Genomic DNA, 18,330 nt, shown 5'->3' with positions numbered 1-18,330 from the left:
TAAGCCAACACTTTTGAGATCAGTCAATAAATGCTTCTGGTATTGACTTATATGCTGCCCCTGTCTTCATGTTGTTGCTGGACATATCTTTTTAAAAATGTGTGTAGGTCACCTAAATCATCAGAAAAATTGCCCCCCCTGAGAATTTTTTCAGGAGCCGCCACTGATGGTTACACAAGAGAGCCATAGAGAGCAAGTCACTTTTTTAAATTATTGAGTCTCCTGATTTCCCTGTTGTGTTGGGTGTTCCCTGGTTAGCACTACACAACCCCACCTTTTCATGGCCGCAGAGGGTTCTCACGGGATGGTCATGAGAGTGTCAGGGTAGGTGTCTGGCTGTTTCCGTTGGTGCAACCACGGTGGAAAGTTCAGACACTACCTCCACCTTGCGCATTCCCCCCGAATACCTCGATTTGGCGAACATGTTTTCCAAAACGCAGGCGACCAAATTACCACCTTATCGGGTGGGGGATTGCACAATAAATCTCAGGGTAGACGCTGTGCCTCCCAGGAGTCATGTATATCCCCTGTCGCAGGCTGAAGCGGAGGCGATGGAGACATACGTCTCTGAGTCCCTGGGCCAGGGGTTCATACGTCCCTAAACTTCACCCGCCTCCTCAAGTTTCTTTTTTGTGAAGAAGAAAGACGGAGGTCTGCGCATTGATTACCGAGCAATTAACAATGGGACTATTCATTATAGTTATCCTCTACCCCTCATTCCATCTGTGATCGAGTCAATGCATGGGGCATGCAAAATTAGATCTCCGTAGTGCGTACAACCTGGTGCGTGTCCAAGAAGGGGACGAGTGGAAGACAGCATTCAGCACAACCATGGGGTATTACGAATACCTGGTGATGCCGTTCGGTTTGATGAATGCTCCATCAGTCTTCCAGTCCTTTGTGAACGAGGTGTTTCGGGACATGCTTGGTCGCGGTGTGGTGGTCTACATCGATGACATTCTGGTGTATTCCGCTACGTGCGCCGACCATGTGTCCTTGGTTTGCAAAGTGCTGCACCGACTGTTGGAACATGACCTTTATACCAAGGCAGAGAAGTGTATGTTTTTCCGCCACCCAAGCTCCGCACCTGTGCCTTCTTCTCTAAGAAGCTCAGCCCGGCGGAGCAGAACTACAACGTTGGTGATCGGGAGCTGTTGGCTGTTGTCCGAGCTTTGACCGTGTGGAGGCATTGGCTCGAAGGGGCGAAACACCCTTTCCTTGTCTGGACTGACCACCGTAACCTGGAGTACATCTGGGCAGCGAGGAGGCTGAATCCTCGCCAGGCCAGGTGGGCCCTATTCTTCACCCGGTTTGATTTTACACTATCATACATTCCGGGTACGAAGAACGTGAAGGCAGACGCCCTGTCCCGGGTGTATTACACAGAGGAGAGGCCCAGAGACAACACCCCTATATTCCCGGCCTCCTGCATTGTGGCGCCGGTAGTATGGGCGATGGACGCGGATATAGAGAAGGCATTACGCACAGATCCATCTCCACCTCAGTGTCCAGCTGGGCTGCGGTACGTGCCTGCTCTTATCTGTGATCGTCTGATCTTCTGGGCACACACGTCACCCTGCTCTGGTCAACCAGGTATCGGTCATACAGTTCGCTGCTTGATCAGAAAGTACTGGTGGCCTACCTTGGCTAAGGACGTGAGGGTGTACATCTCCTCCTGCTCGGTGTGTGCCCTGAGTAAGGCACCTAGGCTCCTCCCAGCGGGTAAGTTACAACCTTTACCAGTTCCACAAGGACCATGGTCTCACCTTAGTATTTTTGACTGATCTTCCCCTCGCCCAAGGTAATACCACCATCCTGGTCGTTGTGGACCGCTTTTCCAAGTCCTGCCGCCTCCTTCCTCTGCCCGGTCTCCCCACGGCCCTGCAGACTGTGGAGGCCCTGTTTACTCACGTCTTCCGGCACTATGGGGTGCCAGAGGACATAGTGTCCGACCGAGGACCCCAGTTCACGTCCAAGGTTTGAAAGGCATTCATGGAATGTCTGGGGGTCTCGGTCAGCCTGACCTCTGGGTTCCACCCCGAGTCAAATGGGCAGGTGGAACGGGTAAATCAGGATGTGGGTAGATTCCTGCGGTCCTACTGCCAGGATCAGCCGGGGGAGTGGTCGGTATTCTTGCCATGGGCAGAATATGCCCAGAACTCTCTCCGCCACTCCTCTACTAACCTAACACCATTCCAATGTGTTTTAGGTTACCAACCAGTTCTGGCACCGTGGCACCAACCGGTTCTAGCACCGTGGCACCAGAGCCAGACCGAGGCTCCTGCGGTGGATGAATGGTTTCGGCGCGCAGCGGAGACGTGGGACGCTGCCCACATTCACCTCCAGCATGCCGTGCGTCGTCAGAAGGCCAACGCTGACCGTCACTGCAGTGAGGCCCCGGTCTTCGTACCGGGGGATCGGGTCTGGCTCTCGACCCGGAATCTGCCCCTCCGCCTGCCCTGCAGGAAGCTGAGCCCGCGGTTTGTGCGGACGTTCAAAGTCCTGAGGAGGTGGTTGGTCCGCTCCAGGAGTCTGAGGTACGGGAGGTTCCTCCACCTCCTCTGGACATCGAGGGGCCCCCGGCGTATTCTGTCCACTCCATCCTGGATTCGAGACGTCGGGTGGGGGGCCTTCAGTACCTCATGGAGTGGGAGGGGTACGGTCCGGAGGAACGGTGCTGGGTCCCGGTGAGGGATATCCTCGATCCCTCCCTGTTGCGGGATTTCCACCGTCGCCATCCGGCTCGCCCTGCTCCGTGTCCTCCTGGCCGTCCCAGAGGCCGGGGTCGGCGCGCTGCTGGAGCTGCACGTCAAGGGGGGGTTATTGTCACGACTTCCGCCGAGGCTGCCTCCCCTCCTTGTTCGGGCAGGCTTCGGCGTTCGTCATCACCGGCTTACTAACCACTGCCGCCCAAATTATCATCATCACATTTGTCTTGTCTTGTCAATCACACACACCTGGTTGTAATCCCCTCATTATCTGTGTATAAGTGTTCCCTCTGGCCCCTTGTCCTTGTGGGTGATTGTTTGAATGTGAGAGTAGTGTAGCTCGGTGGAGCTACTCGTACCATTTTGTTGCCAGGGTAGATATTTCTCCTGTGCCTATGTATTGTATGGAGATACCATTACAGTGTATTGCCAGGGTAGATAGTTTCCCCTGTGCCTGTTTCGTTTGTCGCTATCCCAGCGTATTTTGTGTAACGAAGGAATAAACTCTGAATTCTGTGATTACCCTCCTGCGCCTGACTCCTTCCATCACACTCATCACAGTTACTTTAAATTATACATATAATCATGCCAAAACATGATTCAAAATGTGTATTCACTGACAGATAGATAGCTGGAAGCATTAACCTAACAAGCGGTGTTTGTAGGCTATACAGTGCAGTACCGTACCTAGGGAGCTATGGTTTGGGGAAGGCTCTGTAAATCAACCGACCTCATACCATCAAGTATCATCAAATAGGTAGCACTTTTCCAGTAGGTTACTGCCATTTGTGACGGGATTGTGTACTGTTTTGTTAACAGTTTTGCATATTTTTTGTCTTGGTCAAGTTGTTTACAATAAGAGTAGAATAACGTAGCCTCTAATTTAAATTAGTAACACCAACCCCAATGGTGCAACACAATAGGGGAAGGGAAAGTGTCAAGAGAAAGTTAGCTAACATTAGCCAGGGAAACAGCCACTTCATGCAGCTAGCTAGCAAAACAGACTCATCAACAGAATGCAGAAATAACTTGGCTGGCTAGCAAGCCTAGATTGTACAGAACACAGCTTTTTCATCAGATGTTGTTAAAATGTCTTACCTCGAAACGAGTCGGGGAGGACTGTTTTCTCCTGCCAAGCCAATGCAATGGAGTGTAACGCATAGAGAGAAAGATAACTGCTTATTTTCAGCCACTCACAAGGCTCATCTGAATTTCCTGATGCATCAGGAAAATTCTCCGCCACAAAAGAGTCAGCAAATTAAGATCCGACATCTGTATATGTTCCTCTTCATCACACACAGACAGTCAGCAGCTTGCGTTTTCACATGAGGCTGTTTACATATTAGATAGAAGCAGGACATTGGCTGCCTTCATCACAAGGGCTTTGTAGGGGTGTTCTGATTGGTTTTAAGTTTAGCAGTTTGACAAATTTGCTTGAGCAGACAGTGTTGAAATGCAAGAATTGAAGGTGCCAACAAATGTCATAGTCATCATATGAAGGTTTTACTGTCACATACAAAAAATCAGCTTCTCCCTCGACATGGATAGATCAACTTCACATTTTTCGCCTTCGGCCCACCACCTAGAAGGGAATATTAGGCCTGCATACCTCGCTCAACAAGGTGCATTAATTGAAGAGTGATGTGATGTGATGTGAAGAGGAAATTCAGCAATTCTTGGAGGACAGTGGAAGTTGCTAAAAGTGCTTCAGTAAAATGAATGCGTTTCGGCCTTGAGGCTTTTATATGTTTCGAAATGGTCTCCTTTGGTTCAGGGCCCAATCACAATCAGAATAAAAAATGAAACATTCTCAATAACCAGTCCAATCACATTTTTGTTTTCAATTCCCATTGTGATTGGTCCCTTATTGGTCCCTGAACCTGTAGGAGGCTTTTCGAAATATATAAAAGTGTCCTTAATTTTTCCACCACAGGATGTTGGTGGCACCTTAGTTGGGGAGATTGGGCTTGTGGTAATGACTGGAGCGGAATTAGTGGAATGGTGTCAAATACATAAAACACATGGTTTCCAGGTGTTTGATGCCATTCCATTTTCTCCGTTACGGTCATTATTATGAGCCGTTCTCCCCTCAGCAGCCTCCTGTGTTTTCCACCTATAACTCCGACAAGATGGAAACACGTTCGTTTTACTGAAGCACCTTTATCAATTTTCACTGTCCTCTAAGAGTTGCTGAATTTCCTGTTCGCTGGCCTATTACAGAACCAGAAACACCAAAAAGCATGTGAAAACAGCAACAATCTCCCACCAAGGCAACTTGCTGGATCAGCGTGGTGAATACTGTACATGGGCTGCTTTGGCAGGTGGGATCTCCCTCCCGCACCTGCCTTGCTTTGGACAATGACTTAAATTAAGCATGAGAGGCCATTTATCAGACTGTTCCCTGTCCTGATAATATCTTCAGTACTGTGTGTGTGCTCACGGACCTGAAAACACTGTGGACAGCTGATGGGGTGTGTGAGAGGGCAGGTCAGTTATTGTTCCCACAGGTAAGGTAGGTAGCCTAACTGCCAGCCTCTGTGTGTACTGTATATGTCAGATTATGACAATGTCAACAAGTTTGCAGTTGAATAGGTTATAGCACAAAACAAGGCAGTGGGGTGAAACTGAGTTAGATCAACAATACCAGAACAGCTAAATCAAATGTCAAACGTTGAACTGTCAAACAGGCTCTAATCTAATTTACAGATCTGAAGAATCAGCAGGAAGATTCTTGACGTTGAAATTGGACATCTGTCCATGTCCTGAGGATGCCGGGTAATGCCTTCAAAACTGGCTACTAGGGGCAACAGTGAGCTCTATCACTATCAAGTCAGTTTGGGTTTTGCTAGGTCGTTTTGGACGGGGGTCGTGAATGGGCGTAATCTCATGACACTGTTAATCACATGACTCTGGATCAGAAAGTTCCGTGTTCGACCCCTAGTCGTGGACACATTTTTTAAATAAATGTTTTCCTATCCCTAACCTTAACCATTAACTTAACCATTCATAACAAGTGCCTGCATTTTATGTTTTAACCCTATCCCAAACCATAACCCTTACCTTAACCTTTCGGATTGAGTTCCTAAACTTCATGTTTTAACCCTATCCCAAACCTTAACCCTTACCTTAACCTTTCGGATTGAGTTCCTAAACTTCATGTTTTAACCCTATCCCAAACCTTAACCCTTACCTTAACCTTTCGGATTGAGTTCCTAAACTTCATGTTTTAACCATATCCCAAACCTTAACCCTTACCTTAACCTTTCGGATTAAGTTCCTAAACTTCATGTTTTAACCCTATCCCAAACCTTAACCCTTACTTTAACCTTTCGGATTGAGTTCCTAAACTTCATGTTTTAACCCTATCCCAAACCTTAACCCTTACTTTAACCTTTCGGATTGAGTTCCTAAACTTCATGTTTTAACCATATCCCAAACCTTAACCCTTACCTTAACCTTTCAGATTGAGTTCATAAACTTCATGTTTTAACCCTATCCCAAACCTTAACCCTTACCTTAACCTTTCGGATTGAGTTCCTAAACTTCATGTTTTAACCCTATCCCAAACCTTAACCCTTCCCTTAACCTTTCGGAATGAGTGCCTAAACCCTTAACTTCAAAATGTGATGTTTGGAGAAATGGAAGGATACAGAGCAGCAGGAGGAACTATACAGAGCAGCAAGCGCAACAAAAACACTTTGAAATGTGACTTTTGGAGCAACTTAGAAATTTGCAGTAAGACTGTGAGAGCTTGTTGCAATCGGAACATACAGAGATAAGCAGTGTGTTGTTTTCCACTATTTAATGCCAGTTAAACACTCAGGGCAATGCTTATTTAACCTGTCGAGGTGATAAAGATCCTTATTTACTGTGTGTGTGTAGGTGTGGGGGGGGGGGGGGGGGGGGGGACTGTGAAGCGTGGGAAAGTGATAAGATCTGAGCATAGGGGTCAAGATGGAAAGTCTTCTCGCAGCAATGCTCTGCATGCCCTGTCACGCTCACACACACACACTAACACACACACACACACACAGATCGTCTTCTACTGGGGTAGGAAAACTGACACGGTAGCCAAAGATTATACCACACCAGTTCCATTCAGGGCATTTAAGCCCAAGCCCCTTTCACTCACTCATTCTGTCCTGATATGAACAGATCTGAAAGATCTGAAAGGACAGAATAGCTATGGGTTTAAGCAATTTGGCAGGACCCAAATACCCCTGTGAAAGGCTAGTTAGTTAGGGTCATCACATAGTGTATCCCCGTCCAGTCCCTTCAGATCTGATGACATAGAACTATAGTTACTGGGTATGTAACTACAGTTCTATGAGTGGAGTGGAGCCCCATAAGGGTTCTTTGCTCCTTTTGGTTTACCCTGCTGCCTAGGCAGCCAATTGCCTGACAAATTAATAATGCACGAGATCCAGCCAATGAGAGCACATCTGCCCCTATATAATGGAGTGCGCCTCTACAATCAACCTCCCAAAAACCTCCCAAAAAACTTCAGCGAGACCTATGGGGCTCAGCTCCACTGACAGAACTGGAGTTACATACCCAGTAACTATAGGTCTTTATTGTGGAGCGGTAATGCTTTTAGGGAGGAGTCAGATGTTTGTAGACCTGCCCTCATGAAAAAAAGGTCAGGCCCATATGCGGCTAGGACCAAGTACGACAGAGTGTAGACCAACGGAGTAAGTACTGTGTCCTTAGTCAACTCACCACCTATTCAACGACTGGTGGGCAAGATAAATAATGTACTGAACTGCAATAGTAATCATGAGCACGCATTTTCTTTCTTCTTTTTTTAACTAGGCAAGTCAGTTAGGAACAAATTCTTATTTACAATGATGGCCTACACCGGCCAAACCCGGACGACGCTGGGCCAATTGTGCACCGCCCTATGGGACTCCCAATCACAGCCGGTTGCGATACAGCCTGGAATCGAACCAGGGGATCTGTAATGACGCCTCAAGCGCTGAGCTGCAGTGCCTTAGACCACTGCAGCACTCAGGAGCCCATATGTCCTGCATTGTGGGAGACATACACTACATGACCAAATCGTCGTGTCTCATTCAAAAATCATTGGCATTAATATGGAGTTGGTCCCCCTTTTGCTGCTTTAACAGCCTCCACTCTTCTGGGAAGGCTTTCCACTAGATGTTGGGACATTGCTTAGGGGACTTGCTTCCATTCAGCCACAAGAGCATTAGTGAGGTCAGGCACTGATGTTGGGCGATTAGGCCTGGTTCGCAGTCGGTGTTCCAATTCATCCCAAAGGTGTTCGATGGGGTTGAGGTCAGGGCTCTGTGCAGGCCAGTCAAGTTCTTCCACACAGATCTCGACAAACCATTTTTGTATGGACCTCGCTTTGTGCACAGGGGCATTGTCATGCTGAAACAGGACCTTCCCCAAACTGTTGCCACAAAGTTGGAAGCACAGAATCGTCTAGAATGTCATTGTATGCTGTAGCATTAAGATTTCAATTCACTGGAACTAAGGGGCCAAGTCAGAACCATGAAAAACAGCCCCAGACCATTATTACCCCACCATCAAACTTGGCGCTATGAATTCGAGCAGGTAGCGTTCTCCTGGCATTCGCCAAACCCAGATTAATCCGTCGGACTGCCAGATGGTGAAGCGTGATTCAACACTCCAGAGAATGCGTTTCCACTGCTCCAGAGTCCAATGGCGGCAAGCTTTACACCACTCCAGCCAACGCTTGGCATTGCGCATGGTGATCTTAGGCTGCTCGGCCATGGAAACCCATTTCATGAAGCTCCCGACGAACAGTTCTTGTGCTGACTTTGCTTCCAGAGGCAGTTTGGAACTCGGTAGTGTGTGTTGCAACCGAGGACAGATGATTTTTTGGCGTTACACGCTTCAGCACTCTGCGGTCCCTTTCTGTGAGCTTGTGTGGCTGAGCTGTTGTTGCTCCTGGACATTTCCAATTCACAATAATAGTGCTTACAGTTGACCGGGGCAGCTCTAGAAGGGCAGACATTTTACAAACTGACTTATTGGAAAGGTGGCATCCTATGACGATGCCATGTTGAAAGTCACTGAGCTCTTCAGTAAGGCCATTCTGCTGTCAATGTTTGTCTATGGAGATTGCATGGCTGCTGGATTTTATACACCTATCAGCAACAGGTGTGGCTGAAATAGCCGAATCCACTAATTTGAAGGGGTGTCCACATACTTTTGTAGTGTATGTGTCAGCAGGCAAGCCAAGTACAGACTGTGCGAGAGAGCCCGATGACATATCCAAAAGGAAGAAACGGATCAAAGGGGAAGGCATCGACCACGGCGCTGCTGCGCAGATATCCTCGACCCCTGTACCCCTGAAAAGGGCAGAGGAGGCCTCAGCTCCCCGTGTGGAGTGAGCTCTAATGGATGAAGGCACTGGGTGCCCCTTAGTCTCATAAGGCAAGGCAATGCCATTGCAGAGCCAGTCAGACAACGGCAATATTAAGAGTGGCCAACCGATGGCCGCAGCACCATAGCACACAAACATTTTGGGTGATGACCTAACCATCGTCATGCGTTCCACATAACACGCCAAATCGAGGACAGGACACAGACGACGGAGTCATTCCTCTCTCTCCCCAGGATGAGGAGGAGAGAAGGCTTACACCTCAAGGATCTATGATCTGTAAGAGCTCTTAATAATCTCAAGCATGAACGCCGCATTAGGATGCAACACCGCCCTGCTCAGATCGTAAATTGATGGAGGAGACAGTCAGGTCGCGTCGACAGAGCGCATAGATCACTGACACGCTTGGCTTTAAAGATAGCATCCTCAAAGAGACCTGGACCAAAAGCTCAAACGGCGGTTGTCAAGGCATCTAGCACTGCTGAACTGTCGCTCAGGCCACAGGCCAGAGCCACCGCGTTTCTAGCAGAAGATGCTTTCAAGGCTAAAAACAGACTTTCCGCCAAAACCCTTATGACAGCCAACAATCACAGAAGCATACACCTTAATGGTGGACGGCAAATGTTGAATGTCTAACAAATGTTGCAGGAAAGAGAGAACACTCTCCACAGGACAACACAAATGGTTAATTCTCTGCGGCACCAACCATCAGATTGACCGACAGTCCTTCCAGTCTCACCCGTGCCACCAATGGGAGAATGCAGGATGTTGGGGCGAAAGCGTACAGGAGAACTGTCGACCACGGGTGGTGTGCGAACGCATCCAATTCCATTGGTGGTTCGTCCTGGGCCCGAAGAGAGAACCAGAGGGGACAATGTGCATTCTCTCGTGTTGAAAAGAGATCCGACAATGTCGGGGTGTAGGCGCAACACGTCCTTCTGAGGTCCTCCTCTGTACTTGAGGTCCGCCCCCATGTTGAGGTGGCCCGGAATGTGGCTTGCCATTAACGAGAGAAGATGCTTGTGAGCCCACAGCCACAGTTCCTCCGCCAGGGTGTGAAGAGCAGGAGATCTCATCCCCCCATTGGCGGTTTACATAAGCCGCTGTGGTCCGGTTGTCTGACCACACCAACACACTGCATCCTCGGAGCAAGGTTGCAAAGTTCTGTAGCACCAATAGAACCGTTTCCAGCTTGGTTGAGGTTGAGGTTGAGGTGATGCTCTGTTGGAGGCCACACATCCCCCACTGCCAGAGCTTGACACTACCCATCCCATCCCATCAGAGATGCGTCTGTAAAGACTGGGATGTGCGAGGACACTCTGCCCATGGGAACACAGCACGTCAGAACGTGTGGGTCTCTCCAATGATCCAGGTCTGCACAGAAGCCCCAGAGGGACCACAGTGTGGGCCGCTGACATGAGACCCAGAAGGGACATGACGGAGTGCACCAATACCGTGCGCATTGTATGTAACCGGTTGAGGGTCGACAAGATCGCAGAATTCTGTGGATCCGAAAGCCATGTTGTCATAGTCGCGGTGTCTAGCTGTAGACCCAGGTAGACACTCTGCTGACTCAGCCAAGGCGAGCTCTTCTTCCATTTCACTGCAAACCCCAGACGTGTGAGGTGAATCACCAGTCGGGCCATGTGTGTGATCGCCAGTTCTGCTGACAGGGCGAGAACCAGCAGGTCATCCAACTATGCCAGAATCCCTAATGATGCAGCAGCTTCAATGCAGCCTCCACACATTTGTAAAAGGTGCGAGGAGCTAAGGCGTACACAAACGGCATTCTTGTGTACTCGTACGCTGCTCCTTGGAAATCAAAACGCAGAAACTTCCTGTGACACGGAAGCACCTGCACATGGATGTACGGTTCCCTCAGGTCGATGCTCCTGCAAAAGTTGTTCATATGGATACAGTGGCTTGCAAATGTATTTACCCCCCTTGGCTTTTTACTGTTTTGTTGCCTTACGACATGGAATTAAAATGGATTTTGGGGGGATTTGTATCATTTGATTTACACAACATGCCTACCACTTTGAAGATGCAAAATATATTTTTTTGTGAAACAAACAAGAAAGACAAAAAAAACTGAAAACTTGAGCATGCATAACAATTCACCCCCTTCCCCCGAAAGGCAATACTTTGTATAGCCACCTTTTGCCACAATTACAGCTGCAAGTCTCTTTGGGGAATGTCTCTATAAGCTTGGCACATCTAGCCACTGGGATTTTTGCCCATTCTTCAAGGCAAAACTGCTCCAGCTCCTTCAATTTGGATGGGTTCCGCTGGTGTACAGCAATCTTTAAGTCATACCACAGATTCTCAATTAGATTGAGGTCTGGGCTTTGACTAGGCCATTCCAAGATATTTAAATGTTTCCCCTTAAACCACTCGAGTGTTGCTTTAGCAGTATGCTTAGTGTCATTGTCCTGCTGGAAGGTGAACCTCCGTCCCAGTCTCAAATCTCTGGAAGACTGAAACGGGTTTCCCTCAAGAATTTCCCTGTATTTAGCGCCATCCATCATTCCTTCAATTCTGACCAGTTTCCCAGTCCCTGCCGATGAAAAACATCCCCACAGCATGATGCTGCCACCACCATGCTTCACTGTGGGGATGGTATTCTCGGGGTGATGAGAGGTGTTGGGTTTGCGCCGGAGAAGATGGCTGCTGTTTTACAGCCCTCTAACCAATTGTACTATTATGTGTGTTTTTCCGCGTTATTTGTAATTTATTTTGTACATAATGTTTCTGCATTTAAGCCCAAGCCCCTTTCACTCACTCATTCTGTCCTGATATGAACAGATCTGAAAGATCTGAAAGGACAGAATAGCTATGGGTTTAAGCAATTTGGCAGGACCCAAATACCCCTGTGAAAGGCTAGTTAGTTAGGGTCATCACATAGTGTATCCCCGTCCAGTCCCTTCAGATCTGATGACATAGAACTATAGTTACTGGGTATGTAACTACAGTTCTATGAGTGGAGTGGAGCCCCATAAGGGTTCTTTGCTCCTTTTGGTTTACCCTGCTGCCTAGGCAGCCAATTGCCTGACAAATTAATAATGCACGAGATCCAGCCAATGAGAGCACATCTGCCCCTATATAATGGAGTGCGCCTCTACAATCAACCTCCCAAAAACCTCCCAAAAAACTTCAGCGAGACCTATGGGGCTCAGCTCCACTGACAGAACTGGAGTTACATACCCAGTAACTATAGGTCTTTATTGTGGAGCGGTAATGCTTTTAGGGAGGAGTCAGATGTTTGTAGACCTGCCCTCATGAAAAAAAGGTCAGGCCCATCTGCGGCTAGGACCAAGTACGACAGAGTGTAGACCAACTGAGTAAGTACTGTGTCCTTAGTCAACTCACCACCGGGGTGATGAGAGGTGTTGGGTTTGCGCCGGAGAAGATGGCTGCCGTTTTACAGCCCTCTAACCAATTGTACTATTATGTGTGTTTTTCCGCGTTATTTGTAATTTATTTTGTACATAATGTTTCTGCCATCGTCTCTTATAACCAAAAAGAGCTTCTGGATATCAGGACAGCGATTACTCACCTCGTATTGGACTAATAATTTTTCTTCAACGAGGCGGCCGCAAAGGATATCATACAGACACCTGACAAGGCCCAAATCCCCGTCATTCGCATGAGGAAGAGACAGAGATATCGTGGACGTAGGTCGGGGTGCCTTGTAAGGATCCGACGGCGAGCGAGTAAACTGCCGCTCCCATCAATCCTATTAGCCAATCTTCAATCATTGGAAAATAAATTGGATGACCTAAGATTACGGTTATCCTACCAACGGGACATTAAAAACTGTAATATCTTATGTTTCACCGAGTCGTGGCTGAACAACGACATGGATAACATACGCTACATCGGCAGGATAGAACGGCTGACTCCGAGAAGACAACGGGTGGCGGTCTGTGTATATTTGTAAACAACAGCTGGTGCACAAAATCAAATACTAAGGAAGTCTCGAGATTTTGCTCGCCTGAGGTAGAGTATCTAATGATAAGCTGTAGACCACACTATTTACCAAAATAGTTTCCATCTATATTTTTCATAGCTGTCTATTTACCACCACAAACCAATGCTGGCATTAAGATTGCCCTGAATGAGCTGTATAAGGCCATAAGTCAACAGGAAAATGCTCATCCAGAGGCAGCGCTCCTAGTGGCCGGGGACTTTAATGCAGGGAAACTTAAATCTGTTCTACCTAATTTCTACCAGCATGTTAAATGTGCAACCAGAGGAAAAAAAACTCTAGACCACCTTTACTCCACACACAGAGACGCATACAAAGCTCTCCCTCGCCCTCCATTTGGCAAATCTGACCATAACTCTATCCTCCTGATTCTTGCTTATAAGCAAAAACTAAAGCAGGAAGCACCAGTGACTCGGTTAATAAAAAAGTGGTCAGATGACGCAGATGCTAAGCTACAGGACTGTTTTGCTAGCACAGACTGGAACATGTTCTGGGATTCTTCAGATAGCATTGAGGAATACACCACATCAGTCACTGGCTTCATCAATAAGTGCATCGATGATGTCGTCCCCACAGTGACCGTACATACCCCAACCATTCGCACTGAGCTAAAGGGTAGAGCTGCCGCTTTCAAGGAGCGGGACTCTAACCCGGACGCTTATAAGAAATCCCGCTATGCCCTCCGACGAACCATCAAACAGGCAAAGAGTCAATACAGGACTAAGATTGAATCGTACTACACCGGCTCTGACGCTCGTCGGATGTGGCAGGGCTTAAAAACTATTACAAACTACAAAGGGAAGCACAACCGCGAGCTTCCCAGTGACACAAGCATACCAGACGAGCTAAACCAGTTCTATGCTCGCTTCGAGGTAAGCAACACTGAAGCATGCATGAGAGCACCAGCTGTTCCGGATGACTATGTGATCACGCTCTCCGTAGCCGATGTGAGTAAGACTTTTAAGCAGGTCAACATTCACAAAGCCGCAGGGCCAGACGGATTACCAGGACGTGTACTCTGAGCATGTGCTGACCAACTGGCAAGTGTCTTCACTGACATTTTCAACATGTCCCTGACTGAGTTTGTAATACCAACATGTTTCAAGCAGACCACCATAGTCCCCGTGCCCAAGGACACTAAGATAACCTGCCTAAATGACTACCGACCCGTAGCACTGACGTCTGTAGCAATGAAGTGCTTTGAAAGGCTGGTCATGGCTCACATCAACACCATTATCCCAGAAACCCTAGACCCACTCCAATTTGCATACCGCCCCAACAGATTCACAGATGATGCAATCTCTATTGCACTCCACACTGCCCTTTCCCACCTGGACAAGAGGAACACCTACGTGAGAATGCTATTCATTGACTACAGCTCAGCATTCAACACCATAGTGCCCTCAAAGCTCATCACTAAGCTAAGGATCCTGGGACTAAACACCTCCCTCTGCAACTGGATCCTGGACTTCCTGACTGGCCGCCTCCAGGTGGTAAGGGTAAGTAACAACACATCTGCCACACTGATCCTCAACACGGGGGCCCCTCAGGGGTGCGTGCTCAGTCCCCTCCTGTACTCCCTGTTCACCCATGACTGCATGGCCAGGCACGACTCCAACACCATCATTAAGTTTGCCGACGACACAACAGTGGTAGGCCTGATCACTGACAACGATGAGACAGCCTATAGGGAGGAGGTCAGAGACCTGGCCGTGTGGTGCCAGGATAACAACCTCTCCCTCAATGTGACCAAGACAAAGGAGATGATTGTGGACTACAGGAAAAAAAAGAGGACTGAGTACGCCCCCATTCTCATCGACAGGGCTGTAGTGGAACAGGTTGAAAGCTTCAAGTTCCTTGGTGTCCACATCACCAACGAACTATCATGGTCCAAACACACCAAGACAGTCGTGACGAGGGCACGACAAAGCCTATTCCCCCTCAGGAGACTGAAAAGATTCGGCATGGGTCCTCAGATCCTCAAAAAATTCTACAGCTGCACCATCGAGAGCATCCTGACTGGTTGCATTACTGCCTGGTATGGCAACTGCTTGGCCTCTGACCGCAAGGCACTACAGAGGGTAGTGCGTACGGCCCAGTACATCACTGGGGCTAAGCTTCCTGCCATCCAGGACCTCTATACCAGGCGGTGTCAGAGGAAGGCCCTCAAAATTGTCAGACTCCAGCCACCCTAGTCATAGACTGTTCTCTCTGCTACCGCACGGCAAGCGGTACCGGAGTGCCAAGTCTAGGTCCAAAAGACTTCTCATCAGCTTCTACCCCCAAGCCATAAGACTCCTGAACAGCTAATCATGGCTACCCGGACTATTTGCACTGCCCCCCCATCGTTTTACACTGCTGCTACTCTGTTAATTATTTATGCATAGTCACTTTAACTCTACCCACATGTACATATTACTTCAACTACCTCAACTAGCCGGAGCCCCCGCACATTGACTCTGCACCGGTACCCCCCTGTATATATAGCCTCCCTACTGTTAATTTATTTTACTTCTGCTCTTTTTTTCTCAACGCTTTTTTTGTTGTTGTTTTATTTTACTTTTTTATTAAAAATAAATGCACTGTTGGTTAAGGGCTGTAAGTAAGCATTTCACTGTAATGTCTGCACCTGTTGTATTCGGCGCATGTGGCCAATAAAATTTGATTGGATTTGAATGGATTTCCTTGATGGCCAAAAAGCTCAATTTTAGTCTCATCTGACAAGAGTACCTTCTTCTATATGTTTGGGGAGTCTCCCACATGCCGTTTGGCAAACAACAAACGTGTTTGCTTATTTTTTTCTTTAAGCAATGGCTTTTTTCTGGCAACTCTTCCGTAAAGCCCAGCTCTGTTGAGTGTATGGCTTAAAGTGGTCCTATGGACAGATACTCCAATCTCCACTGAAGCTTTGCAGCTCATTCAGGATTATCTTTGGTCTCTTTGTTGCCTCTCTGATTACCTTTTCCGTTATTTATTTTTTTGAATTTTTTGAAACACTTCACCAATTTGGACTATTTTGTGTATGTCCATTGCATGAAATCCAAATAAAAATCAATTTAAAATAAAGGTTGTAATGCAACAAAATAGGAAAAACGCCAAGGGGGATGAATACTTTTGCAAAGCACCGTACATTCCAACAAACATTTTGTCATGAGCATGTGAAAAGGCCATTTGGCTACAGACTTGTTTAAAGTCTGCAAATCCAGAATTGGCCTCATGCCTCCGTCTTCTTTGGCAAGTAAGACTCCGGGGGAACTACTGTTACCGCCTCCTTCACCAGAAGTCCTTCAATCTCTTTGTTTAGAGCTTCGACCTTCTCCAAAACCCCCGTAAAGGGTGGAGGGGGGCAGTGAAATTGAATGGTGTAACCCCGCCTCAACATCTGCTCTTACCAGGTGAGCAGAGAACAGTTTCGACGCCATTCCCAATAATGCTCTGATAGTGGGAAAGCGCAAATCAGACGAGCATTCAGTAGGAAACGTCTGTAGTCCTCCAAGGCCCCGTCCGCCGCTGGCTGCCACCCCTTGGGTGGCTCCAGTGCAGGAGTGGAGGTGTGTCGCCGGTGGTCACCTGTCGGCGGGCACAACAACGTGCCTGGAGCATTCAGAAGGGGCGTTCTGTCAGCTTCTTTGATGGCTTTCAGAGAAAGCCAAAGGTGCCTCTGTGGGGGCGGAGCTCCACGATATAGAACAGATAGTGGCTTGGGGATGGGGCTTTGGGCTGATATTGAACCGGGTCATTGTGTTTTGTGACCTGGCAGGAAGAAGAGGCTGTGTCCATGTCCAGATGAGACAAAAGATGACCATCAGAACTTGCTTACTGTCGCCAGTAAGACATATCACCACTAGGTGTCACCAGATATATTTGATCCATATCTCCAACTGGACCCTTATAGAGATGCATATCTTCAGTGCCCATCTTCCTGTCGTTATTTTCTCTATCTTTATCAGAGAGTATATAGTAGAATTCCCATATCTAAGACATATTTGAGGATTCTAATAGGTATGTGGTGAAGTGTGTTTCTAGGATGTAATTCATTGCAGTCTGATGCACTGGACTGGATCCATATTGGACCCACAGAGATTGGCTTAAATGGCGGCCATATTGGATGTGGTTTGGACAGTACTTGAACATTGTGTTTTTGTCTGTGTGCTGTGGTTAGCCTCAGGGACTTTCCAGTGCGCTGCTAATCATTTGCATCAGTCACCATTTCTTTTTCCTGCTTCCTTTATCAATCTCATCATCTCAACCCCCTACTTCCATCTCCCTTTCCTCCTTCCCTCTTTCCCTCTATCTCATGCAGAGATTATCTAATATATACACACAGAAAAACAAGGGAGGGAGAAGAGAGAGAGAGAGTTTAAGAGAGAGATGCGCATCCTACAGGACGAGGTAGCCCCCAGTTCCTCAATCCCCCTCCTCTTGTTATCCTCTCTGGCTCATTTGAATAAATTAACACCACCTGACGTCTCGCTTCAGCAAACCACCCCACCACCACCACCACCCCCCCCCCCCCCCCCCCCACAGTGGGCTGTAGGGAAGGAGAGGTACCAGAAATATTCTCCGCTCCTCTGTGTTCCTGCATACACACACAGTGCTGTGCGTACATACAACACTTTTACATCTAAAAACACTTGGTAAAATGCGTAAAATGCGTACACGCTGGTGCATTCCTTGAATGTGCAGCGGCAGGCAGGCTCAGTTCTGAGATTCATATTAGCCTAATGCAGATGAATCTAATGCAGCACACGACACACAGGGCGAGGTGTTCTGCTCACTGGAGCATGGAGAGATCTGCGGCAGGCAGACTGGAGCTGGGAGGTGGTAGAGATGGGGAAGTGCACTAGGCAGTCTTACAACCTGTCCACCATAGTCAACATTTTTGTTATTGTATCACTGTAGAGTCCAAATGGACATTCATGTTAATGGAAGTTGTCCCTCCACACCATTTGATTATCCAGTGCCCATGTCATTGCCTTCCCCCCGCTTCCTGGAGTTGACCCCCATCCCAACCCCCAGGCCTAACTGACCCAGTGGACCAGTGATGTGGTGTGTTCCCCTCCACCTATCCCCCCTCCACCAGCTGTGACCTTGCAGACTCCATGGGGGCTGGGGCTGTGTATTAAAACCAGATACATTAGCACTAATATGATCCTAGCATGTAGTGATGGCCTGAGGGGCCCTCTGATTGGCTGAGTATTATCATTAACATTCACATTAACCCACCTGCCTCATTGCTCCCTCTCTCTCTCCTTCTCACAGCC

This window comes from Coregonus lavaretus (genome assembly GCF_964263955.1).
Source record: "Coregonus lavaretus genome assembly, chromosome: 26".
In the NCBI taxonomy this organism is placed as follows: Eukaryota; Metazoa; Chordata; class Actinopteri; order Salmoniformes; family Salmonidae; genus Coregonus; species Coregonus lavaretus.
Note: the sequence above shows the minus strand (reverse complement) of the source record.